The sequence below is a fragment of the Bubalus kerabau genome, unplaced genomic scaffold, assembly GCF_029407905.1.
Source record: "Bubalus kerabau isolate K-KA32 ecotype Philippines breed swamp buffalo unplaced genomic scaffold, PCC_UOA_SB_1v2 scaffold_76, whole genome shotgun sequence".
Classification (NCBI taxonomy): Eukaryota; Metazoa; Chordata; class Mammalia; order Artiodactyla; family Bovidae; genus Bubalus; species Bubalus kerabau.
The window spans coordinates 406,938-434,906 of NW_026577930.1; the positions used below are offsets into that span (position 1 = coordinate 406,938).

A 27,969-nucleotide genomic window follows, 5' to 3' on the forward strand; every position below is an offset into this window, starting at 1 on the left:
ATAGAGTGGCTATGAAAGGCTACTTGGAAGAAATACAATTATGGCTGAACCTAGAATCAAGAGAAGGGGATAACCAGGAAAAGACCTGGCGTTAACAGCAGTTGAGTCCAAAGGACAGACTAATACAAAGCAGTGGAGGCAGGAATGAGCTTGGTGTGTTGAGGAAGAAAAGGGAGACCATGTAGCTGGGTCTTTGTGAATACAGGTTAGAAGTAATATATAGAAGGCATAGTACATAGTAGGTGATAAATAAAGGGTAGCTAGTATTATTGAAAGCAAGTTGGAGATTACATTTTAAAATTCAGGTTGTCTTAATGTAAAATGAAAATGTATGTAGTCACTTTTCATTCCACCTTTTTTATTGTTCAAAACATCTTTGACTTGTAGTTTATCACTGTGGTCCAGGAAGGACTTCAATAGGTTGTATTTAAGAGCATTTATTCTTAAACCTCTAAGTATGTCACCAAATCAGCTAATAAGAAAAACCAAAACATTCTCGCAGCTTATGTACTTGATGTGCTATATCTGGCTACTCAGAGTCTATATGGTTCTTGGGGGTGTGGGCAGCAGAAGGCCAAAGAGGGATATGTAATGTCCACAAGCTGGAGTACGAACCAGTGCAATAGTCCCTCACCTCTCACCTTACCATGATGTGCAAGGAAAGAAGTGGAAATGAGAGGCTTGGGGAAAGAGACCTAAGAGAAGTGCATTGATTTAGCTCTCTACTGCTATGTAACAAACTACCCCAAAAGCCAGTCACTGGAAACAATAAACTTTCTGTTATCATTCTTGTGAATTGACCATGATCAGCTGGGGAGTTCTACTGCTGAGCTCATTTAGGAACTCTCAAGCAGTTGTGGTTATAGGACCAATGGAAATGGACATGTTAGGCCTGACAGTATCTAAACAAAATTGTCTGATCTCAGATGGTCACGAATACCATTAAATTTAAATGTAACAAAATGTACAGGAAGAAAATCTCTTCCTTCTCCCCTCCCAGCCCATAAGGGTTCTTTCTTAGTCAAAACTCACTCTGCTTACAGGAGAACAGGTAGCTAGCTAGGGGAGGCCATATATTAAGGTTTCATTTTACTAGTAATGAACTAAGGCCAAACCTCTATCAGCAAAGTCCCCAGGGATCCCGCCACAGATAAATAAAAATTCTATAGTCTGGCCACTCAAGATAGCTGTTCTCTTGCTATCTGTCCACCCACCTCCCGACAAGTGCCTGTTTCACCTGTATCTTATGCACAGGGCTGACCTTCCTCCATACTTGCCCCAGGCCCCAGCTGGCCATTGTTCTTATCAAAGGGGCGGTGAGGGGCATGCCCTCTTCTGGTTTCCCTGGTAACTGATGAGCCCACCTGAGGTCAATTGCCCTCTAACTGGCTCTCTCCCCTTCCTTCGGGGAATGAAGACTGCCGCCATGCTGTCTGCTGCACACTCTGGGGTGTCCTCCAGGACCTTGCTTCAGCCATGTAAGCTCCCCCATCCATTAAACCATTGATGTCTGTGTTGCTGACTCTGGGCTCTTTCTTCTGCCTTAAAGCTGAGCAAGTGCAGGCCTTGTAGCCTGTGGGGCACAGCCCAACAAATGTCAGGAGAGGGAGGAAACTCCCATGAGTGCCAAGATGTCGGGAAATACTGAGTGGGGAATAGAAAGTTGCGGGTATAATCCTGGGGTGGCCTACCACTAACTCGTGGGGCCCCAAAGTTGTAGGGGTGATCCCACAAGTTAGAGGAAATCCCAGGATGGCTGTCTGCTGGTCTGTGGGGGCCCCCTGGTGATTGGAGCTTGCTGGAGGGCTCGCAACAGGTCTGGAGAACAAAGACCTCTAATGGCTCTGCTGCTGTTTCAAAGTGCGCCTTTTGTAATTGGTTAAGCTAGCTTTCTAGAAGGAATTGGTACTTCTCTCGTGCCTTTGAGATGTAAATTGTCTACCTGGGCTCTCTGGAATTTGAATCTTCCATGATCTCTGAGAGTAAAGGAGAAAAAAAAAGAACTTGTAGGTAAACTCTATAGAAATAATTACCTTTTGTGAATGTTTAACACAGTCTGTCCAGATTTTGGTAACTTGAAACTAAACTGGGTTTTTTTAGCTTTTAAAAATTTTTTATTTTATTTACTTATTTATGCCTGCGCTGGGCCTTCAGTGCTGCACGGGCTTTCTCTAGTTGAGGTGCACTGGCTCCTCGTTGTGGTGGCTTCTCTTGTTGCAGAGCTTTCCCCGTGGGAAGTGGGATCTTTCCAGACCCGGGATCGAACCACTGTCCCCTGCATTGCAAGGTGGATTCTTAACCACTGGACCACCAGGGAAGCCCCTAAACTAAATTAAATGAAAAGAATTCATTGACGACATAGATCATTTCAAATAGAATAAAATATTAGAACATTAGTTGCTGAGCAGGTCTCAGTTTACCTACTTTTGCATGCTTAGGAAAGGAAAACTAAAGCATTAAGTTTTCCAGTCAGGAAATGCTTGGACTGACTGTATTTGGTAGAGATGAAGGTAATTTTAGAGAGAACAATATTATGCTTCAGTGGATGTTAAATTCTAGTTCTGTTTGTTGAGGTCTGTATTTATGAAGTTGTGTTAGGCGTACTTTTGCCCTGACGTTCTGGATGGAAAGACTACCTAGTGAAATTGTCACAGAGTATGACTACTCATGAAGTGTGACACTGCTTGCTTTAAGTCAGCTGCTAAAAGCACATATACAATGCTTGTGTGACAGTGGGTATAAGTGATAAAATGCATAGCCTGTAAAGTGTGTCCCCATTAACATACCTCTGAGCCTGTTCAGGAGATCTGATTAATTTTCCCCCAACATGAATGACCAGGGAAACACAAAGTAGACCTAGTATTAAGGGACATGATCTGAACCTGGGGTAGGAGCCAGCAGGCCAGCATCAAAGGATGTATATTTTGATCATCAGTGCTTTCTATTGGAAGATTTGCAATCAAAAGGGGAATTGATGGGAAAATCTGCATGTACTGAGGTATGGGGAAATCATTCAGGCTTATATGTGGTTTTACTTAAATTTTATTGACCAGAGCAGTCTGTTTCGTGGCCTTTCAAACATGCACCGTATATCTGGTTTGGCCACTGAGAAAGGGAATGCATTTGAAAGTCAAAATGGAGTAGCTGTGGTTCAAACATCCAAAGTAGAACTAGTCATTGGTCATTGTAGATATGATTTTAGATATGTTCTTATTAAAAAGTTGAGTTTTCTGAACTGTGTTGCAGACTAGGACAAAAACCAGAGGCAGGTGTGGTATTATCTCAGAATGTGGTTACTGCTTGTATTTTGCTTAATGGTCATCATCTCCCCCGTGTTGTGCCTGTTATGTCTTACATTTCATCCTTGTCTGAGGGAGGAAGTCTGTCTGTGGCAACACTGGCCTCACAGAGAGATGCTGCTGTCATGTTGCTCTATAGTTCCATGAAAAATTGACCCGCCTAATGTGACTATGTGGGGATTGCTGACAATGGGGAAAAAAGACTCACCATCTTCTGGTCTCATATGCCAGTACGTCAGAAGGACCCTCTCGGTAAGTGTTACTGTACAACTGACAGCCCGTGAGTCCCCCCACCCGGGCTATGTATGTTGTGTGGAGTGGAATAGGCTGGCTTCTATCCAGAAGTGCATGGGATTAACTGGTTTTTGTTTGAAAAGACCTACTGGGTTCACCCTTAATGGCCCTCAACATAACATGAGGTGACACATCTATACGGTGTCTGCTGAGTCCTGGTTTGGCCACCAGACTGTTTCTTTTAAAGTTGGGCTTTCCCTTCCTCATGGGGGCGGCTGTGGGTTTGTGAAAACCAGGCGTGACCTTACCTTCCTTTTAACTAAACAGGGCACTGCTGCTGTTGACTCCCTTTCCATTGACCCTATATGTGCTTGGCTCCAAAATTTGGCCACATCCTGTCAAATGACTATTCTGAGCATGCGAGGTCTCTTACTCTTGATACTCTTTGGCTGCTGCTGTCTGTGTTGTATTTGTGGTATCTGGTTACAGTGCCCCCTACATACCTAACTCCAGAGATATTGTCAAAGAAGGGCAGACCAAGATTGTAAGGGTCATGCATGATATTCAGGGGGTGGAGTGTATGGTCAGGCCACTCAAGATGGCTATTGTCTTGCTCTCTGTCCACCTCCTGGCTGACCAGTGCTGCTTCACCTGTATCTTAAGCACATGACTGACTTTCCTACATACTTGCCCCAGCTGGTGATTGTTCCCATCAAAAGAGCTGTGAGGAATGTGGCCTCTACTGATTTCCCTGGTAACTAATAAGTCCACTTTGAGGTCAGTTCCTTAAAATTCCCTCCCCCTTCCCCCAATGAAGACTGCTGCCTTGTCCTGCCTGCCAGCTGTCATACACACTGGGGTGTCACTCCAGGACCTTACTTCAGATATGTAGGTTTCCTCATCCATTAGACCACTGATGTCTCTGTTCCTGACTCCAGGGCTCCTTCTTCTGTTTTGAAGTTGAGCAAGAAAAGGGCATGTAGGTCTGTTGGTGTAGCCCAACATGAGGAGAGTCTTCACATTAAGGTTTCCATTTACCAATCACTGAACTAAGGCCAAACCTCCATCAGTGAACTCCCCAGGGATCATTCTGTAGCTAAAGATTCTAAAACACATAGAGTTCCTACATGATGTCCCCAGAACTGAGAACAAACCACAGAGAGTTCTCTAGCCAAGAGGCCATGCTAACACTTTGAACAGGAATGGAAAAGTTGAAGCTATATTAAATTCTCATTAGCATTTCTTTGATCAAATGTATATTTTCCTTCTTTCCACAACTTTTTTTTTTAATGCAAATATGTGCTTAAACATTAGCAACTAAGCTACAACTGGGAGAGCACCCAAAGCATATTTAAATATGCAAATGAGCACCTTAGATAGGAAAAGATTAACCTTCCCTACTTGGCTCTTCTGTACACAGCAGCAAGCAATGGAAAGTACAATTAAATAGTCTCCCTGAACCCCTCCATCAGAAAGTATGTACTATCAACTGCACTATATGTGGCTGGGCTGCCAAAAGTCTTAGTAAAATGCCACCTGTGTCCCAAAGAGATTCCAAATGAAATACAATTGCAGTTAAATTGAATCATTATTGAGGAAAGTAGCCCAAAGCCATGTTCATACACGTCAAATACAAAGTTTTGTTTGAAAATGGCCTCAGTCATTTCACTCTGTGGATTAGGATTTTCAAAGTAAATATGGATTAAGAATAGAGAAGGATGAGGGCAAAGGCCTATGGGAATAATCCACGCATGCTGGGAGGAAACTGTCCAGGTTAATAAAGAGCAACATTTACTAAAATTGTGAGATTTTTTTCAAAAATATGAACAAATTCTAATAAAATCATACAGATGCTAATTAGGTGATGCACCAAGTGTTGCTGAGGTCATCAGGAGATGAGGTAATGGGTGTGCTTATTTACTTTGGGTTTATTTACTATGGGTTAAAGAGTAAGTTGGCACAGTGATTTCTTCAGAGCCAAAAGACAGCATCAACTTTTGTCTACCTGGAACTTTTCTTTCTCTTTTTTTTTTTTTGGTTTTTATTTTTTTTATTGAAATATAGTTGCTTTACAATGTTGTGTTAGTTTCTCCTGTACAACATCTTGAATTAGCTATAAGTATACATATATCCCTTTCCTCTTAAGCCTCCCTCCCACCCACCCCTATCCTACCCCCTAGGTCATTACAGAGCACCAAGTTGAGCTCCCTGTGCTATACAGCAGCTTCGTACTAGCTATCTATTTTATACATGGTAGTGTATATATGCAGAGAAGGCAATGGCACCCCACTCCAGTACTCTTGCCTGGAAAATCCCATGGACGGAGAAGCCTGGTGGGCTGCAGTCCATGGGGTCGCTAGGAGTCGGACACGACTGAGCGACTTCACTTTCACTTTTCACTTTCATGCATTGGAGAAGGAAATGGCAACTCACTCCAGTGTTCTTGCCTGGAGAATCCCAGGGACGGGGGAGCCTGGTGGGCTGCTGTCTCTGGGGTCTCACAGAGTTGGACACGACTGAGGTGACTTAGCAGCAGCAGCAGCAGCAGTGTATATATGTCAGTGCTACACTCTCAGTTCATAACCCTCTTTCTTTTCATTTTCAACTCTGTTTAATAATCTGTAGTCTACAGAACGTTCCACTGAGAGCCTTATTCAAGGTTTCTAGAATACCATCCTAACGGAGGTATATATTTTACATTGGCATCCTCATGCATAGAACCCCCCTCCTTTGAACTCCACTCTGCTCCTCCTAATTCTATGTCTCCCCAACTCCTCTTCTTTCTTCTCCTAGCAAGATATAAAGAAAATGGCATGAGTTTTTTATTTGGAGAAACATAATTTTCAGTCCTAGCTTCTCAGCTTTTTCATGGACCTTTGTCAAGTTAGATTTAATCCATATGAGCCTCAATTTTTTTCATCTGTAAAGCAGAGCTAATAACACATAATGTTTTGTGAACATTAAAGTTATATGCATTGCTATGACACATAGACAGTATCTAGCTGTGTTCTGTAATTCCAGGTACTACAACAATTTAAAATATCCAGGTGCCTAACTCACTCAAATTTTATTGCTGTAGGAGTTCCTGGTTAGCTGAGACCCAATCCTAACTGTTGGAATTTTTCCACTGTGTAGCTCTACCTTCCCCTAGGTCTTAGACAAGCTATGGAGTATTCAGGAGCCCGTCCCCACCTCACTGCTAAAAGTTCTATCACTCCCACTCATGGTCCATGAAGTCAAAACTAGGCAGTTGTTGACTCCTGATCTGAGTGGGCCAGGAAAGTATAGACTGCGATTGGATTGTCCTTCTCAGCCATAGCTCCATGTTACAGACATCCCCATTTGTGGTGGTGGAGTGCTAGAATCTTTGTAATGTTGCTTGCCAGCGTTTCAGAATTTCCATAAACCAGTGACCTCTCTGTTCCTTATTCTTCTTTTTCCAGATGTATTTTTTTTAAATTATGTCTTTCTATCCTTACTCACTGTATCCTGGAGATAAGGCAAGGGCATAGCATTTATATTTTAATCCACATATCAGGGCCAGAAATTGGGCACTGGTGCCATTCCACAGAAGTCCTCAGCTGACACCCGTTCGGAACTGTGAAGCTGAGATGGTTCTTTAGAGTTGTCCCATGTTTATGACAAGATTGCCAGTCTTCTGTACTCTGATATAGCTTCTCAGATTCTTGGGTTCAAAATGAACAAAATAAGGATGATAATGCCTACTTCAAAGGCTTGTCACTGGAGATTAACTGAGAATGGTTTTAGAGGTAGGATTATGAGTAATTTTTCTCCTCTGCATGCTTGCCAATGCCTTAATATTTCTCTAAGATCAGGTGTGCAGTTACATTTTTTCCAAACCTGTGAAAACACCATTTAGGGTATATTAGATGTTCCAGTTAATATAAGGTTATCTTATTTAATTCTATACCTGGACAACTAAGTGTAAAATATTTTTGAGCTATGGATTTGATGAGGCCTTAGTTCTCTTTTATTTAGAAGTTAATCACTGCAAAATAATCATTACATAGTGATTAACTTCTAAATAAAGGAGAAAGAAGAGAGCAAATTCATAGCTCAATGCTGTATGCAGATTGGGAATCAGCCGCATCAGTGTTCAGTATACAAGAAGCTGATAATTGTATTGGGTGGATGAGACCTGCTTTATCATGTACAAGATTCTTGCTACCACTTAAGAGAAGAAATCTGAATACTCTAAATGCAGGCAATTTATCATTGTTTTGATTCACAGCAACCTAGGAACTCTTATCTAATTTCCTATTTAACATTTGCTAAACAAACACTTAGAAGGCTCTGTATTGTTGCCCTGCACTATTTTCTCTATTGTTTCCCTTCTGATACAAAGAATGACAGTGTTTTTTTTATAACAGTCTTTCTTTTAAATGCATTTTAAACTTATTCATTCCACAAACATTTAATGAGTTTTTTATATAACCAAAGCATTTTGAAAATTCAATCTTAAAAAAAAAAATGTACTCACTGACCTTTAAAATCTTAGGATCTATGAGAAAAATTATATGTTCATTAACAAGATGAATACTGTGAAAATGATCAATTTAAACCAGTGTTAGCAACAAAAGACAACATTAAGTGCCATTTGACAGGGGACTTGAGGCCAACATTTGAGATGTGTGTGGGGAATCACAGACAGTGGGTCAAAATATAATTTTCAAAATGTCAAAAACATGACCTCCATACAAATGCAGAATGAGGATGTATCAAAAATTTAAATCATTAATGAGAGAACCAGCAGAATGGTAAAAATGGTTCAAAGGAGAGTTAAAAAACCAGAGATTTATATAGACAGTAAGTCCAAGGCACCATGAAATGAATTTCCTGGTACATGAAAAATTAATATCCTACAGAGTAATAAAACTGTATCTTTTGAAGTAGCCTTTCCTCCTAAATAGATATGTATAAGTTAACATGTAACTTCAGAATCTGGGCCCTGATGATCAGTAGTAAACAGTGAATCAAACAAAGGTACATCCTCTAGAAAATGAAATAATCGTTGGGTAGGGCTGTCAGGCAATGCTTCACTCTGACCTCAAAATGACATGCACTCATTCTTTTTTCTTATTTCTGCGTTTTGTATAATTTTCCTTAACAAGGATAAATAGCATGTAGATGGCCACAGAGGTATATTTTCAGAGAACAGCACACATAAAAGGGGTTAGCAGACTTTTTCTGTTGACAGCCAGATAGTAAATATTTGGGGCTTTGAGGGGGCCATATGATCTCTGCTATAGCTACTCATCTCTATAATTTTCTTTAAAAAATATTGATTTATTTATTTGGCTGTGTCAGGTCTTATTTGCAGCATGTAGGATCATAGTTCCCTGACCAGGGATCAAACCCAGGCCCCCTGTATTGGAAGTGCAGAATCTTAGCCACACTAGACCACCAGGGAAGTCCCTCATCTCTATCACTGAAGCATACAACAGCCATACATAATAAGTAAACAAGTGAGTATGACTGTGTTACCATAAAACTTATTTTATGAATGCCAAATTTCCTACAACTTGTACATGGCACAAAATATTCTGCCTTTTGAATATTTTTTTCTAACCACTTAGTAACGTAAAAGACTCTCTGTGGGCCACAGGAAAACAGGTGGTGGGTTAGATTTGCTCTGCGTGTCATAGTTTGCTGACTACGTGAGACAATGACTAGCTATTTTACATCAGTGGCAAATAAGACAGCAAAGTGGTTGGGGTCAGAAAATGCATGCTCTTAATTCCTCTTCTCAGACACAGAGACAGATATGGAATCAATCTGAGCCTTGGTGGAAGTGAAAGTATTAGTCGTGTCCGACTCTTTGTGACCCCGCCAGGCTTCTCTGTCCATGGGATTTCCCAGGCAAGAATACTGGAGTAAGTTTCATTCCCTTTTCCAGGGGATATTCCTGATCCAGGGATCAAACCCCAGTCTCCTGCATTGCAGGCAGATTCTTTACTGTCAGAGCCAGCAGGGTTTGCTAAATGACAATGCAATGTTTTCATCAGGTTAATATGCAAGAAATGCTTTAGATGAGGTGCAGGAGGCAGAAACCAGAGATAGAAAAACGAGGTAGGAATTTTTAATTGGTTCATCTTGAGTAAATAATCATATGGTTCAGAGTCTGGCCAGAGAAAAATTTCTTGACACATCAGATATAGGGGGTAGGAAAGGGCAACTATTAAAGCTTATGCAGAAGATTCAAGCCAGAGACATTGGGGAGTGACGATTTCCTTGTCAAAAAAGGAGCACAGTGACTATGTTAGCTGTAAATCACCTGTGCTGGACGTAGCCATGGAATTTCAGCTGTAGAAATCAACCAGAGAGTTGGAAAGGCTCAAATGAATTTGGAGAGACAGTACTTGCCCACAAGTGAAAATTTGTGGGAAAGTTTTTCATGGAAGGGAGAGTGAGGGGACAAGTGAATGGCTGGAGTGTCCAAAAAAATACATAGCCAGAAAATCCCAACTAAAGACAGAAGCTGATGTATACGGTCGGGGAATGGGAGTGGCTTAATGGAATTCAGGAAGAAAACCCTATTCAAAGGTAAAAAATATAAAATCTATAAAAAATCTATAAAAAATATAAAATCCGGAAAATTAGGATTATTTAGAATTTCAGAAGTCAGATTCTTATTTCATTCTGAGGGAAAATGATACCTAAGAGACTAAAGTTCACAGACTATCATTTATGGATGCTTGTTGATTTTGCTTTTGTTTGTTTTAATTTTTTCTGTAATTAGAGATGGAAATTTAGCAAATAAATTTCTAAATTGGCAGAATATCAAATATAAGCTAATAGAGACTTTAGGAAGAGCCTTCTGTGGTGTCTCTGAAAGTGGCATTAAAGCATGGAAAGAAATGGCCTGAGTTATAATTCTGAGTGGTTCTCTAATTGTGTAAACTTTCCAATAGTGTTCAACGGCTTAGGACCTTAGTCTCTGTGCGTGCATTATGAGCTATCTCTAAAATTCCTTGCAGGTATGAAATTCAGTGATTCTCTTTTATGCCTCTTATATATAAAAATAGTCCTGTATAATCCTGAAAGGAGACAGTTAAAAACTGCATAACAACTCTGGATCCCAAACGCTGAATCCCCAAGGAGTTATGTGGAACTAGTAATGGAGATTTTGAGGTTTTTTTTAAAAAAATATTCTAATGGACTTCACTATTTTAAAATCTAAAAAAATAAAATAGTACCTGTTTTCACAAGACTGTTTGAAAGACTAATGGAAACAGTAATATGCTTTGTTTGGTCCTGAAATCTTATTAATTTGGGGGTGGAATATTTTCCTGTGGATCAGAAGCTCCGTCTGACAATGAGTCTTTAAACTCGTTGACATACGTGAACCATGAACTTCCAGATGTTCAAGCTGGATTTAGAAAAGGCAGACGAATCAGAGATCAAATTGCCAACATCTGCTGGATCATCGAAAAAGCAAGAGAGTTCCAAAAAACATCTATTTTTGCTTTATTGACTACGCCAAAGCCTTTGACTATTTGGATCACAACAAACTGTAAAATTCTTAAAGGGATGGGAATATCAGACCACCTGCCTCCTAAGAAATCTGTATGCAAGTCAAGAAGCAACAGTTAGAACTGGACATGGAGTAACAGACTGGTTCCAAATTGGGAAAGGAGTACGTCAGGCTGTATATTGTCACCCTGCTTATTTAACTTATATGCAGAGTGCATCATGTGAAATGCCAGGCTGGATGAAGCACAAGCTGAAATCAAGATTGCTGGGAGAAATATCAATAACCTCAGATATGCAGATGACACCACCCTTATGGCAGAAAGTGAAGAGGAACTAAAGAGCTTCTTAATGAAGATGAAAGAGGAGAGTGAAAAAGTTGGCTTAAATTTCAACATTCAGAAAACTAAGATTATGGCATCCAGTCCCATCACTTCATGGCAAACAGATGGGGAAACAATGGAAACAGTGAGAGACTTTCTTTTGGAGGCTCCAAAATCACTGCAGATGGTGACTGCAGCCACTAAATTAAAAGATGCTTGCTCCTTGGAAGAAAGGCTATGACCAGCCTGGACAGCATGTTGAAAAGCAGAGACATTACTTTACCAGCAAAGGTCTGTCTAGTCAAGGCTATGGTTTTTCCAGTAGTGATGTATGGATGTGAGAGTTGGACTATAAAGAAAGCTGAGTGCTGAAGAATTGATGCTTTTGAACTGTGGTGTTGGAGAAGACTCTTGAGAGTCCCTTGGACTGCAAGGAGATCCAACCAGTCCATCCTAAAGGAAATCAGTCCTGAATATTCATTGGAAGGACTGATGCTGAAGCTGAAACTCCAATAGTTTGGCCACATGATGCGAAGAACCAACTCATTGGAAAAGACCCTGATGCTGGGAAAGATTGAAGGCAGGAGGAGAAGGGACAACAGAGGATGAAATGTTTGGATGGCATCATTGACTCAATGGACATGGGTTTGAGTGAACTCTGGGAGTTGGTGATGGACAGGGAAGCCTAGCATGCTGCAGTCCATGGGATTGCAAAGATTCGGACATTACTGAGCGACTGAACTGAACTGAACATCCAAAAATAATTTTAAAGGGGCCCTTTGTGAAAATTATGGAAATGACTGGTCAAAATGGATCCAGATGGAATTACTGTAACAATACTGATGCCTACTGATCAGGTTGACACAGCCTGATATTTGGCAACAATTCACAGCCTGATGTTGACAACAATTCCAACCTAAGGTAAAATGTCATTGACTTTTAGAAGATGGGGGAACTCCACAGCTGTGGTTTGCTTCTGCTGAGAGTCATACTCACACACACAGTTTGCCACCTGTCAGATAAGAGAGGGGGCTTCCCAGGTGGCGCTAATGGTAAAGAACCCACCTGCCAATGCAGGAGGCATAAGAGACATAGGTTTGATCCCTGGGTCAGGAAGATCCCCTGGAGGAGGGCATGGAAACCCACTCTAGCATTCTTGCCTGGAGAATCCCTTGGACAGAGGAGCCTGGCGAGCTATAGTCCATGGGGTCACAAAGAGTCAGATGCACTGAAGTGATTTAACACACACATACACACACACACAGATGAGAGAGAGCGCAATGTCATGGGTGTGCACAAGGTATTAAGAGAAGTTTCTGATCACCACTGGATACAAAGGGAGATAGGACTACATGGTGGCGGCTCTATAATAAAAATCATAATAAAGTTAATTTGGAGCACATTTTTTCTTTTTGCAAAGAATTTCCACATGTATTATGTTGTTTAATTCAATTTAACCAACAATAACTTGATGAAGCAAAAAGGGAAGATATTATTTCTATTTTTATAAGCTGAGGCTCAACAAGGTAAAAGGTTTGCTTAAGATATCACAAGTGGGAATCTTGAAGCTAGAATGTGTTAGCATTCTTATGTGATGTTAGTGGTGTGTAACAAATACCACAGAACTGTAGCAGCATGCAAAAATGGGTATTTATTGCTCATGCATCTGGGCTATCAGTTAGGCACCTCTGTTGGTCTTGGCTGGATTCACTCTCCCGCCTAGGGTTTGACTCTTTGGTCTCTGATCTACGATGGCCTTGGCTTGAATGACTGAAGAGACTTCACTCTATGCCAGCATCCTTCATCTACCAGCTCATAAGCCTGGGCATGCCCTCTGGGCAACGGCAGAACATGACCATGAGCAGAGACACACAAGCGCTTTCCCAAGCCTCTGACATCATCTCACTGTCCAAAGCATATCACATGTTCGGAGTAAAAAATCAGAATCAAAAGGAAGGCAGGGATGAATATGTGCGCCCACTAATATTTACCACTTGGAATATTAACCTATGGTTTTCTGCTTCAATTGTGTTCTGTTCTATTCTTTTCTAATCATGAAGTCTCTTTTTCCTTTTCTAATGTATATATCACTTCTAAACTGAAGCACAATTTCAAGGGAAATAGCTGGGCCTTAAAGAATGAATGTGATTTCTACTCAGATATATTGGGTTTCCCTGGTGGCTCAGATGGTAAAGAATCTGCCTGCAATACAGGAGACCTGAGTTCAATCCCTGGGTCAGGAAGATCCCCTGGAGAAGGGAATGACAACCCACTGTAGTATTCTTACCCAGAGAATCCCATGGACAGAGGAACCTGGTGAGCTACAGTCCAGGGGGTCACAAAGAGTCGGAGGAGACCAAGTACTCATTATACTCTCATTCACTTACAAATATTTATTGCCTATTGTATGCTAGTTACTATACTGAGAATCTTGTCATTTATAAGTGAAGAGTAAAGTCACCTCGACATTCTTTTTTAAAGATTTTTTTATATGGACCATTTTTAAAGTATTGAATTTGTTACAGTATTGCTTCTGTTCTATATTTTGTTTTTTTGTCCACAAGGCATGTGGGATCTTAGCTCCCCAACCAGGGATTGAACCCGCAACCCCTGCTCTGAAAGGTGAAGTCTCAACCACTGGACCGCCAAGGAAGTCAAATCATATTAGTATAAAATGTTTTCTATTTAAGTTCCCCTTTCTATTTAAATCTCCCATACAGATACCAGCACCTGAGAAACAAAGGGGAAAGCAGGTTGCAGTGCAGTGCAGCAGTTCTGCTCAATTATCTCACACAGCTCCTGTAGTAGCTGCTGCATTCTTCACAGTCTTACACACCAAATGCACCTTCAATTCCTTTCTCTCTCCTCCCAGACCTGACCCTACTCATGAAGAGTCAGCAGTTCTTTACCTACTGTAGCACGCCTGCAACTGCCTCAAATTTCAAAATTCAGTTCAGTTCAGTTGCTCAGTCATGTCCGACTCTTTGCGACCCCATGGACTGCAGCAGGCCAGGCTCCCCTGTCCATCACCAACTCCCAGAGCTTGCTAAAACTCATGTCCATCGGGTCAGTGATGCCATCCAACCATCTCATATTGAACAGGTCAGAAAAAGCAGGGCCATTTCTCCCCAGGCTCTCAGATAGGATGCCATATGTATTGACATTTTAGAGCTGGAAGTGACAAAGGATCTTTTAGTTCAGCCATCTTCAAAATCCTTATTTTTATTTATTGGGTTGGCTCCAAAAGTATTTTCATTAGAAAGCAATGGAATTCCCTCTTCAAATTTCCCAAGGAAATCTTGGATAAGGCCCATGACTCCAAAGAGATGGAAGCAGACTTTTCTGGTTAAATACAGAGTAGAGTATTCAGAGTCCCACCAACTCAGCTTGGACCAAGCTAAAACTAATGGAAACATTGTGAAAGAAAGCAAAATGTCCTTACATAAACTGTGCCCATTTTGAAGATCGAGTTCTTTTTTCCTTCTGTAGCACCAACAGGTGCTAATTTATGGCATGTATGTTGCCACCCCACTTCCTGTCCCTGTGAAGGCATGACTAATAAAGTATAGCACTCTTTCCTACTAAACCTGAATTTCACATCAGAGTTCTTATAAGAACTCCAAAATGTCACTATTTATCAGTATACTTTTGAGTTTGCACTGAAGATGAAACCTATTTGCAGTTCCTGTGAGACCTTCTATTTACAGACACACACACACGCACACACACACACACACACACAAGTATATCTTCTTTATGCACACATTACTTGCCCTATCTTTAGTACTGATGTTCCCTGGCTATCCACTCATGTGAACAAGCTATGAACTCTGTAGAGTTGAACTACATAGTTACAGCCAGCTCTTAGAATCTCAACTGCCTCCCTCACCCACGCGGAATAAGTCTTAAGCAAACAGCCTGTCCACACTCCTGCAACTGTGATGAAACAAATACTGGTAGATGTGTGGGTGTTTGAAGAGTCCCCCAAAACCAGACCCTGGAGAGACCTTCATTAGTTTATAATATTCAGAGGCTGATTGATGGGACATTATTCCCTCTGTTAGGGCACAAGCCATTTTTTTTTAATTTTATTTTATTTTTAAACTTTACATAATTGTATTAGTTTTGCCCAATATCAGAATGAATCCACCACAGGTATACATGTGTTCCCCATCCTGAACCCTCCTCCCTCCTCCCTCCCCATACCATCCCTCTGGGTCGTCCCAGTGCACCAGCCCCAAGCATCCAGTATCATGCATCAAACCTGGACTGGCATCTCGTTTCATACATGATATTTTACATGTTTCAATGCCATTCTCCCAAATCTTCCCACCCTCTCCCTCTCCCACAGAGTCCATAAGACTGTTCTATACATCAGTGTCTCTTTTGCTGTCTCGTACACAGGGTTAAGTGAGAAATGACATTTATATTGGGTTAGCCAAAAAGTTTGTTTGTATTTTTCCATAGCAGCATATGGAAAAACATAAGCAAACTTTTTTGGCCAGCCTGGTATATCTAAACAGTTTACTACTTTCCACCAATCCAAAATGTGTTTATACCCCTCCTTCACTAAACTAGTCTGACCTGAAAGAGTTAGAAAAGGTGAGCAGCATCTTAGTGGACTTAAGGTCTGGATGTTACCTTTAAGAGATCTTTGTTTTCATGAATCAGTTTCCCCCCACCTTGACTGCTTAGTCTTTGGAGTGAGTTAGATCAGGGTCTACCTCTCAGCTCTGTCTCTTGCTTGCTATGGGATCAAACATAGTTTCTTATTTGGAATATCTCTAAGTTCTGTTAGCCCAAAGTTACTGTAAAGAAGACATACCAGTGTGGTGTTTCAATGTCCCTAAAGTCAAGAACCTGAGGTTCCAGTAGCTGCCCTGTGCTTTAAAGATCTCTGTAAATTTCAGTGTCTTCATTTGTCCAAGACAGTAAGGTTTGTATTCTGTGAGGCAGCCATTGCAGATGCACCAGTCAGATTTTCCATCAAGAGAAATCTTTTCATTCAGCTACAAACCATGCAAATCTTCCTGTTTGCCTTCTTTTGATCTGAGGCCAGCAATTCCTGAGAAGCCTAAGCCAGGGACTGTGCATAGCAGGGACACAAAATTTCTTCTTTAATGGGCAACCTTGGTTCCGGAGCTCCCAGCTGGATTGGCTGAGACTTAGAGCTGGGCTGTGGTCACGTGGTCATGATTGTGACCAATGCCGTTCTTTTCTTTTCACAAGTGTCAGATCTGACAGACAATTAGAAAGCTTTCCTTGTCCATTCTGTCTTCCCTGCTCCTTCATCATTCACTGGTATTATCCTCTTTCTCCCTTCAAGAAACCACTTGCACTCCTAACTCCATGTCAATGCCTGATCCTTGATTGACCCAAGCAGCACACACATTGAGATCTATTAATGTTTTAACAAATAAGATCATGTTAAAAATGATTCTGTTTTCTCTTTCCTTTACCACGTTAGCTTTAGACTTGGGTAGGGTGAATGGGATGCTTAGGAGATCATATGTGTTGGTTTGACTGAAACAGTGCCAACTGATCCCTTTTGTCCAGATGTCCCTTCTGAGGGTTCAGGATGGGGAACACATGTATACCTGTGGCGGATTCATTTTGATATTTGGCAAAACTAATACAATTTTGTAAAGTTTAAAAATAAAATAAAATTAAAAAAAAAAAAGAATCCACAGGAATAAAACTTAAAAAACAAAACAAAACAAAACAAAAAACCTGTTTGGGAGACCATGCATTGTGGTCTCCCTAGTGATACATCTTTCATTCCTTCCATTTCTAAAATTTTAAATGCTCCTATATATTTCCAAAAGAGCTCAGTATATCCATCAATGTGATGATGTTCTATCCATTCATATAGTCATTTAATTCTAGAAATATTTACTGAGTTTAATTCAGTACAATATTATAGACTGTAAGACTTGGGTAAAAGACAGTAAATACTTGAGTAACATTTTAGATCAAGTTGTTGTATTTTATTGGCCAAAAGACTAATTTGAAAGATCAAGTTTTCCTTGATTTTCTATTTCACAAAGAGCATTTGTAATGGCTAGTCTACCATGACAGATCCTTCCTCCACTGGGGAAATAACATGCTTCCCTTGGGGAAACGTCTCTGGGCAGCTGCGACCATAGTGCAGGTTGCTGACTTCAGCTAGATCATATTCGACAGATTGAAAGCTCACAGGTGCCTGAAGTAAACCAAAAAACATTTGTCTTTCTTAGTAGGAGAATTGGAAGGATTTTAGTTGGCTGTGTTGTTTTTTTCACTTATACATGTTTTAATGGTACAGTTCCATACTACAAAAGTTACATTGCCAGGTGATGGGCTGCTATGTGTTAAAGCATTAAAGAGTCTTCACATTATTCATAATTTTGGTGCAAATTCATTAAATATCTTTCCTAGAATATTCGCTTCTTTGTATAAGTTGAGAGACACTCTTGGGATTTTTCCATGTTTCTAGTGGTTTAAAAAAGCCTCCTTGTGTCCGCTCCTCCACAAATCCCTGTTTGCCCTTCCCATGGCAAAATCTGGGCTTCTCTGGTGGCTCAGACAGTAAAGAATCTGCCTGCAATGCGGGTAGATATAAGTTCATTCCTTGGGTCAGAAAGATCCCCTGGAGAAGGGAATGGTTACCCGCTCCAGTATCTTTGCCTGGAGAATTCCTTGGACAGAGGAGCCTGACAGGTTACAGTCCATGGGGTTGCAAAGTGTCAGACATGTTTGAGTGACTAACATTTTCACTTTGGCAAAATCTAATAAGCAGGCTTCAAGTGGGATATCACAGAATACACTCATTTTTTATTGAAGTATAGTTTATGTACAATATTATGTTAGTTTCAGGTATATAGCATAGTGATTTGACATTTAAATAAATTAAAAAATAGTCACAGCGATAAGTCTAGTAACCATCTGTCACCATACAAAGTTATGGCAGTATTCTTGACTACATTCCTTATGCTGTATATTACATCCCTATGACTTAATTTATTTTTATAATTGGAAGTCTGTAGTCTTAATCCACTTCACCTAAGGGAATACTCATTTTGAACACAATGGAACAATTGTTTCTGAAGTCAGCATCTACTTTGCATTCTAAGAGCTAGCTAGGCTAGATTCTACTTCAGCTGAAAGACTGGGAAAAAATGATACATGTCAAAAGATGAATAACCTAAAGATTGGTTATTCCAGAGACTAATTACATCTCTAACTATTCCCTACATTTAAATTCTCTCTTTAAATCAGGAAATGCTTGAAACTAGCATAGTTATATACTCAATTCTGTTTTGTTGTTGTTTATGCTATTCATTGACCTCAGACAGTTCTGAATTTCTACTTAGGGCACAAAACTTAGGTCTTGGTGTTTATTGTATAAAGGAAGACATTTTAAAAGATTTTTAATATTACAAGGTGCCATGGTAGATTATCACTTAAGTCTTTCAAGTGGTTGCCTTAAACTTCGTACAGATATCACTTTGATTATGGAGAAAGTATGAATTGTCCCACAGCATATGAGGTATGAATAAGGTTACAGTTAATCATTTTCCCCAAGTTAATTAAAATCAGCTCCAACCCCTACCTATAAGTCCTGCATCACTCCTTTGGGAGGACATCTCTTCACCTCCTCTACAAAGTCATTATTCAAGTCAGGAAAGTGGAAATCACTGTAGATGTTTCTAGCCAGAAGACATTTTTTAAAAAGATTTTTTTGATGTGGGCCAGTCTTTCAGAAGTCTTTATTGAATTTGTTACAATATTGCTTCTCTTTTATGTTTTGTTTTTTTGACCAAGAGGCATTTGAATCTTAGCTCACAGACCAGGGATCGAACTCACACCCCCTGCATTGGAAGGTGAAGTCTTAACCACTGGACCATCAGGGAAGTCCCCAGAAGGGATTTTTGATACAGGGAGACAGAGGCTTCCACAGACTTTGTACTGCTACTGAAATGAACAAAGCAGAAAATGCAGGGATCAGAGGGAACTGTTACTCATCACCTCAAGCATCTGTAGGAGCCATATGACTCCCGGAGATGCTTGGAAGAGGCTGAGAAGCATCAAAACCCTGTCTGTTTCAGCCCAGCCCTTGCCTACAACTTCTATAGGAGAAGGAATGGATTTTTCTTTTACTATGTTTTCCAAATTTCACACAAGATCCTTTCCATGGTATCTTCTAAGCTAAAGACTTGTTCTCAAGGGGATCCTGAATATATACTTCTGGGATTTCTGTTTCTGGGGTGACATAGAAGAGCAAAAAGGACACAGATTCAGGGGATACAACATCTGACATCATATTGCCACCCTGGAAGGCACACATAGCCCCAGTAAGACAGCCTCCCATGTTTCTCATCACGATAGCCCATGGTTCTTAGTCCATGACCATTTCCACTGCTCTTATGTTTTGCTGTGACTTGTAGCTGCAGACAAGCAATCCCATTTACATGCCCATTTTTCTTTTCTTGGACACCTTGGTCCAAGTCCCTTTGCAAGTGAACAAGATCATCCCAATGAGGCTATCTCTTTATAAAGAGTTCTCCCCTGGCTAAGCTCAGCATTGGCCTACCTTGCAGGCTCCCTGGGCTGTGGAGTTAGGCTCCACCCTACTAACCGAGTCCTACCATCACCTGCTGCACCATCGCACTCCATCCCCACCATCCACTACCCAGAACACTCCACGGTTTCCCCTCTGTCCCAATTGTGGAGTTACATCTAACATAGTTTAGAAAAAATTTTAAGCACAAAGATTGTTCTGACTGCTTTTTCAATAATAATGCTTAATAGCATCCATGGGCCTCTCTATGCCCTCTCAACAGAAAACTCTGTTATAAGGTAGACTTCTGTTGCCACCCACATGAAAATATCTCCTTCAGAGCCCTGAAACCCAAAACCTGATTAGCCTCCAGTAGAGGATAGGGAACCCCAAACCTTAGGGACAGAAACACCCGAATGGCTTCCTAGTGGGGTAAAAATCACTTTTCATTCTTTCCCAGTGAATATTCATCAGGGAGAGCTTGGTGCTGTTTCTCTTTAGGTCACCCCGTCACATCAAATTTGCAATAAATCAACCTGCCACGCTTGCTAGAGGATTGTCTTTTCCCATAGATGCTGAAGTGAAAAGCTCTCCTCTAGAGAAATCATTGTAGATCTAGGGCTGTGTCTGTCTCCCCGGAACTTAACTGCTGTTAAATGAGGATGGATTCTTACTCTATGCTCGTCTCTTCAAGGAGAAATAAAAGCTCAGGGATCCCCAATATATGACTTTTTGAGGAAACCTAGTGATGTTCTTAGATGGAAGTATGGGGGATAGTCACACTAGGTTTGGAGGATGGGAAAGAGCAGGAATTCTTAGAGCTCTTGCACAAGGGATGTGGTAAATCGCTCATTGGAGGGACCACTGAGGGAGAGAGTAAGGGAGTGAGTGAGCAAGCCACAGGGAGTTGATGGGCATGGAAGACAAAATGCTTAGGGCAACTGAGCTGAGTAAGAGGCTGCAGAGCATCCATATATGAAGAATTAGAATCCTGAAAGGTACATATTCATAGCTGACCAACAGGGAGAGACGGAAAAGAAGAGTTCAGGATCTGAAAATTGATTGATTTGTAGAAGTGGAGCAGGTACAAAGTCTTGAGATGAAGCCCAGACTTGAAGCTAAGCAGGTGGAATTCAGAGGGTCTAATGCCAACCTACGGAGAAGGCAATGGCACCCCACTCCAGTACTCCTGCCTGGAAAATCCCATGGACAGAGGAGCCTGGTAGGCTGCAGTCCATGCGGTCACTGAGGGTCAGACACGACTGAGTGACTTCACTTTCTCTTTTCACTTTCATGCATTGGAGAAGGAAATGGCAACCCACGCCAGTGTTCTTGCCTGGAGAATCCCAGGGACGGGGGAGCCTGGTGGGCTGTCATCTATGGGGTCACACAGAGTGGGACATGACTGAAGTGACTTAGCAGCAGCAGCAATGCCAACCTATGGGATATCCTTATGGATAAACGCTATAGTGGAAAATCACAGAACAGGCCAGGTGCAGAAATATACAAAAGTAAGTAGGACCATCCAGAAAGTCCAACAGTAGAAAAGGGGACTCCTTTGGGCTTTCCCTGGAGGTCCAGTGGTTAAGACTTTGTGCTTAAAAAAAAAAAAAAAGACTCCATACTTCCACTGTAGGAGGGATGGTTTGATCCCTAGTCAAGAAACTAAGATCCCAGATGCCATGGCACAACCAAAAAGAAAAAGAAAGTAGGACTCCAACTGCTTGGTTGGGGTTCAGATGGATATCATAATCTCTGAGAAGACAGGGCAGGCATAACCAAGACAGAAAACCATGCCTAGATGATTATGGTATAGGGCAGATTACTGGTTCAAAGACTCATGTCATAATTTATTCACTACTAGAAGAGTACAAAGTGTCCTAAAAATAAAAAAGAGTTTCAGTGTGAGAGTCAGGAATAAAGCCATAATTGAAATGACAAAATTAATAATACAATAACTAGTTATTACATAATAACTAATAATATAGTAATATGGTAATAATATAATAACTGTAGACATATTACCATGTTCCAAGAACTCTGCTTTATCTTTTTCATATTATTTCCTTTAATCATTATAACTACGAGTGACATAGGTTTTTTTATCTGATTTAAGATTGAAGAAATCAAGTTCCAGGGAGTTAAATTATCAAAATCATACACCTTGTAAGGGGCAGAGCCATGAATTGAACTCAAGGCTCTCTTATTTCAATTATGATTAAATGCGAAGCACAGAATTGAGCTTGATTTCCCTCAGTCATTGCAGTGCACAAGAATATTTTCCAAAGATGGCTGCAGCATGGTTTTTTGCAATGTCACTTTACCCCTCCCCCATTAAAAAGAGTCCATTTCTCCACTCCCTTGACCTGGGCATAGAATATGGCAGAAGTGATGCTGTCCCACTTTAGGATTCAGTTCTTAACTGGCCTAGCAATTCCCACTTACAGCCCCTTGGAATGTGTATTCCTGGGAATGCTCCATCACAGAACACAACCACTGTGCTGCAGGAAGCCTAGGCACATGGGAAAAGTCACATGTAGCCCAATTGACAGCTCTAGCCAGGTCCTTGCTGACATCTAGAATCAACTGTCAGGATTTATAGTGGGCTGTTGTGGCCATCCAGTCTAATTGAGCCTTTCGATGACTCTAGCCTCAGCTGTCATTTGTATGACTGAACTGCATAACTGTCCAGATGAGCCCAGAATCATGTGACTTAACAATATACTATTCTTTCTAGCCACTAAGGTTTGGCATAATTTGTTATGTAGTAATGTGATCCTAGCTATTGAGAATGAGCCTGGATGTGAGGGTTGGATGTTGGGGGTGGGGGTGGGGGTGGAGGATAGGGGAGACTGTAAAGTAACTACATGATACCTCAGTTACTTTTAAGTTTGGAGTAGAAGATTAGTAAGGTAATTAACATGCATTTTGTACCCGTTACTTTGCTTCATTGTGATAGTTGTTTTCTATGTTAGTTTTCTATGCACATAAAAAATTACTATGAACTTAGTCACTTAAAACACATATAATCTCACAGTTTCCATGAGTCAGGAATCTGGACAGAATGTAACTGGATCCTTTACTCAGTCTTGCAAGCCTACAATCAAGGTGTTGGCCAGACTGTGTTCTCATCTGGAGCTTGGGAGCCTCTTCCTGGATCACCTGGTTGTTGGCAGAATTCAATTCCATGTGACTGTAGGGCTGTGGTTCTTAGTTTCTAGAAGCCACCTGCAGTGCCCTGCCACATGGCACTCTCCAGGAACTAACTTCTTCAAACCCAGTGGGAGGGTATCTCTAGTGCATGCTAGCAGCAGAGATAGATGGATGGATGGCTAGATAAGATAGATGGAAAGAAAATGTTTATATAAAAATAACATAACCACAGAAGTGACACCCTTTAGCTTTGCCATATTTCATTTTCTTTTGGCCATGCCACACGGCTTCTAGGATCTAAATTCCACAACCAGAGATTGAACCTGTGCCCCCTGCAGTGGAATTTTAATCACTAGTCTGCCAGGGAAGTCCTCACCTTTGCCATATTCTATTTATTAGCAGCAACTTAAAGGGTCTGGGTCTGCCTACACTCAAGGGAGGAGATTACTCATGATACCAACACTGGGATCACTTGAAGATCTGTCTCCAACAGTTTCTCTTCCTTAATATATTCAGCACTCAATATCCATTCATCTACTGATCCATCCATTCATTCGTTCGTTCTCTAGACATGCTCCCTTAGAACCTTGGCATTTACTTTTCACTCTATCTGGAACACTTCCCCAGAAATTTACACACCTCCTTCTTTCTTCAGGTTTTTGTTCAACTGCCACCTCATTTGTGAAGGATTTCCTAGACCAGCCTGTCCACAACAGCTGATCTTGGGCCCTCTTATCCTGCTTTATTTTTCTCAATAACTCTTACAAAAATTTGATACATACATATTTACAGCTTTGTTTCTCCCACCATAGTTTATCCACTACTGAAATCCCAAAACCTGAAACTATGCCTAGCCATAGCTGGAACTCAATAAATATTTGCTAAACGAATGAGTGAATGAATGAACAAACAAGTGACTGTTTATAGAACACCTACATATGTGAAAGATGGCACTAACTGCTTTAGGGACCTGAATAGTTTGAGCTATGAAAGAAAGAGTTTGCTGGGAAAGTACCAAAACTTGAGCCTGAGAATGAAGATTTTTGAACAAAAGGGCATTTAAAAATCAAAACCAATCTGGAACAACTTAAAGGAGGCATCAGAAATTTCTGAAATTCCCAGAGAAAGCACAAATTAAAACTGAGGCAGCCGGAATTAGTGTTTGACTGAAGACAGGCTCTCAGAAAATTGCAACTGTCTCAAAACAAAAATGGAAAACAAATCATTTCGACAGCAGTGGTTTCAAGATTCACTGTTCTCAGAGGCTGAGTTATTAAGAAGACCACTAATTTTGGCAGTATTAAGAAGTGCTTTACCTGAGGGCTGGTGCGGTATGCTAGTTTTAATTGTTCCAGTGGATAAGGTAGCTTCTTGTAGATGCCACTTGACAGGTCCTGGATCATCTTGAGATGTTTTCTAGAGCTGTGTATGATGTTGCAGGTGTGAGTATTGTTCCAATGAGAAGACATTGAAAAGATTGATTTTCAGATGTGGATCCGTGTTGAAAAGAATATGAAGGTATTACTAAGAAGCAAATTTCGGAGCTTACAGTAGCTAAAACAAAGAATATTCCTGGGAAATAGAAGAGTGTGCAGGGACAAAAATTTAGTCCTTTAAAGCTGTTCTTGACAATGAGGAGTGAGGATGCAAGTGACAAGATTGTATAGTTCAGTGATAAATCATAAATAAAAAAGTCCACAAGAGGACAGGACATGGGCCAGTTCCCTTATGTTTCCAGTCATTTTTTGATGGTGGGGATCACGCCCAAAATGTCAGAATCCTCATGGATTGTCAGAGCAGCAAGAGTAGGACTGAATGGCCCACAGCACTTCCCTCCTTAGCAAAAGAAAAGCATGATTCCAGTTTGCAAGTGTGAAATCAGCTTGCACTTTGGCTTTCAGCTAACTGCCTGGCTTCCACTATCCCTTGCCATTGACAAGAAGAGCAGGGGACAGCTGATTGAAACAACAGTGCAAGAATTATGAGTGGGTGATGGTAGGGAAGTAAAATTAATTTCACTGTGAACACTGCATATATTGCCAAAGCACAGTGGGAACTACCTGTGCCCTGTCTGGTGCCAACCAGACACAGCATCTACCTGGCAGAGAAATGCAGTAACTAAAAGGATTGGTGGCCAAGTAGGCACACCCAGCTCTATGACATCTGGGTGCCAAACCCAGCTCTATGACATCTGGGTGCCAAAGCCTTGTATGTTGCAATCAGCTGTTAAATGATCATAGGCTGGGAGTAATTGGTATCTCCACAAAATATAATATGTTTGCAATTTGGCAGTGCCAAATTTTAAAGCACCAGTGTCAGTGAAAGTGATATTTGGCAATGTTGGGATCTCTGAGTGGAAAAAAGAAAGATGGCTCACTGTGTGTCACATAGACAATACGTGTATGTCAGATTTGCCAAAGGAACATTTAAGTTACGTTTAAGTTATCTCTGCCTCCTGGAGATGATGGATCGATAGGTCCAAGATTCAGAATCTATATAGTTTTTTTAATTCCAAGTGATTCTGATGGGCATTTTGGAGAACCTTGAAAACAAATGACCTGAAGGAAGTTTACATGTCCTTGTGTAAATAAAAGATTGAAAGATGTTTTAGAAACAAATGAATGTTATAATCTAGGGTTATATAATACTTTGGCCTCAAATGACAGAAGGTCACTGAATTGAAGATCTTAGAGGGCAGCTTCTGGTTCAATACAAAGAGGAACCCTCTCAAAATTCAAGCCAGTAAAAAACCATGATCAAAAATTAATAAATAAATAAGAACCATGATCAAAGGGGTTGATAAAAGTAGGGACCAGACTTCTGTCACATATACAGTTGCACTCATCTCACACACTAGTAAAGTAATGCTTAAAATTCTCCAAGCCAGGCTTCAGCAATACGTGAACCGTGAACTTCCAGATGTTCAAGCTGGCTTTAGAAAAGGCAGAGGAACCAGAGATCAAATTGCTAACATTGCTGGATCATGGAAAAAGGAAGAGAGTTCCAGAAAAACATCTATTTCTGCTTTATTGACTATGCCTAAGTCTTTGACTGTGTGGATCACAATAAACTGTGGAAAATTCTGAAAGAGATGGGAATACCAGACCACCTGACCTGCCTCTTGAGACCTGTATGCAGGTTAGGAAGCAACAGTTAGAACTGGACATGGACCAACAGACTGGTTCCAAATAGGAAAAGGAGTACGTCAAGGCTGTATATTGTCACCCTGCTTATTTACCTTATATGCAGAGTACATCATGAGAAACGCTGGGCTGGATGAAGCACAAGCTGGAATCAAGATTGCTGGGAGAAATATCAATAACCTCAGATATGCAGATGCTGCTGCTGCTGCTGCTAAGTTGCTTCAGTCGTGTCCGACTCTGTGCGACCCCATAGATGGCAGCCCACCAGGCTCCCCCATCCCTGGGGTTCTCCAGGCAAGAACACTGGAGTGGTTTGCCATTTCCTTCTCCAATGCATGGAAGTGAAAAGTGAAAGTGAAGTCGCTCAGTCATGTCCTACTCTTTGTGACCCCATGGACCGCAGCCTATCAGGCTCCTCCATCCATGGGATTTTCCAGGCAAGAGTACTGGAGTGGGGTGCCATTGCCCTCTCCGATATGCAGATGACCCCACCCTTATGGCAGTAAGTGAAGAAGAACTAAAGAGCCTCTTGATGAAAGTGAAAAAGGAGAGTGAAAAAGTTGGCTTAAAGCTCAACATTCAGAAAACTAAGATCATGGCATCCAATCCCATCACTTCATGGCAAATAGATTGGGAAACAATGGAAACAGTGGCAGACTTTGTTTTGGAGGGCTCCAAAATCACTGCAGATGGTGACTGCAGCCATGAAATTAAAAGACACTTACTTTTTGGAAGGAAAGTTATGATCAACTTAGACAGCATATTAAAAGGCAGAGACATTACTTTGTCAACAAAGGTCCGTCTAGTCAAGGCTACGGTTTTTCCAGTGTTCACGTATGGATGTGAGACTTGGACTATAGAGAAAGCTGAGCGCCAAAGAATTGATGCTTTTGAACTGTGATGTTGGAGAAGATTCTTGCGAGTCCCTTGGACAGCAAGGAGATCCTACCAGTCCATCCTAAAAGAAACCAGTCCTGAATATACATTGGAAGGATTGATGCTGAAGCTGAAAGTCCAATACTTTGGCCACCTGATGCGAAGAGCTGACTCATTTGAAAAGACCCTGTTGCTGGGAACGAGTGAAGGCAGGAGGAGAAGGGGATGACAGAGGATGAGATGGTTAAATGGCATCACCGACTTAATGTATATGAATTTGAGTAAACTCTGGGAGTTGGTGATGACAGGGAGGCCTGGCGTGCTGCAGTCCATGGGGTCTCAAAGAGTCTGACACAACTGAGCAACTGAACTGAACAGAATATGCTCAATTAAAAATTATTACAAGATAATGGCTATAATTCCCTATGCTATAGAATATATGCCTGTTGCTTATCAATTTTATACATCATAGCTTGTATTTCTTAATCCCCAACTCCTATGTTGCCACTCCTCTCTTCCCTCTCCTCAATAGTGACCACTATTTGTTTTCTATACCTTTGAGTCTGTTTCCATTTTGCTCTGTTTTATTTTTTAGATTCCATATGTAAATGGTATCATACAGTATTTGCCTTTCTCTGATTTATTTCACTAAGCATAATATTCTCAATGTCCATCCACATTGCTGCAAAAGGGAGAATTTCATTACTGTAACTGAGTAATACTCCATTATGTATTCACAACAGAGTATGAATAGCTTCATTACCTATCTGTTCATCTGTTTTTTTGTTTTTATTGAAGTATAGTTGCTTTACAGTGCTGTGTTAGTTTCTGCTGTATAGCAAAGTGAATCAGTCATATGTATACATGTATCTCCTCTTTTGGGGATTCCCTTCCTATTTAAGTGACCATTT

General features: G+C 40.9%; 1 long non-coding RNA gene across 4 annotated transcripts in view; it reads left to right on the plus strand.

Moving 5' to 3' along the window:
* Positions 1-1,342: 1,342 nt before the first annotated feature.
* The window catches only part of LOC129641130 (uncharacterized), a 148,040-nt gene continuing 121,413 nt past the window's right edge, over positions 1,343-27,969 (plus strand). For all 4 annotated transcript variants that reach the window (XR_008709099.1, XR_008709100.1, XR_008709098.1 and 1 more), the window contains exon 1: positions 1,343-1,478. This is a non-coding gene — a long non-coding RNA (uncharacterized LOC129641130). The remainder of the gene's footprint in view (positions 1,479-27,969) is intronic.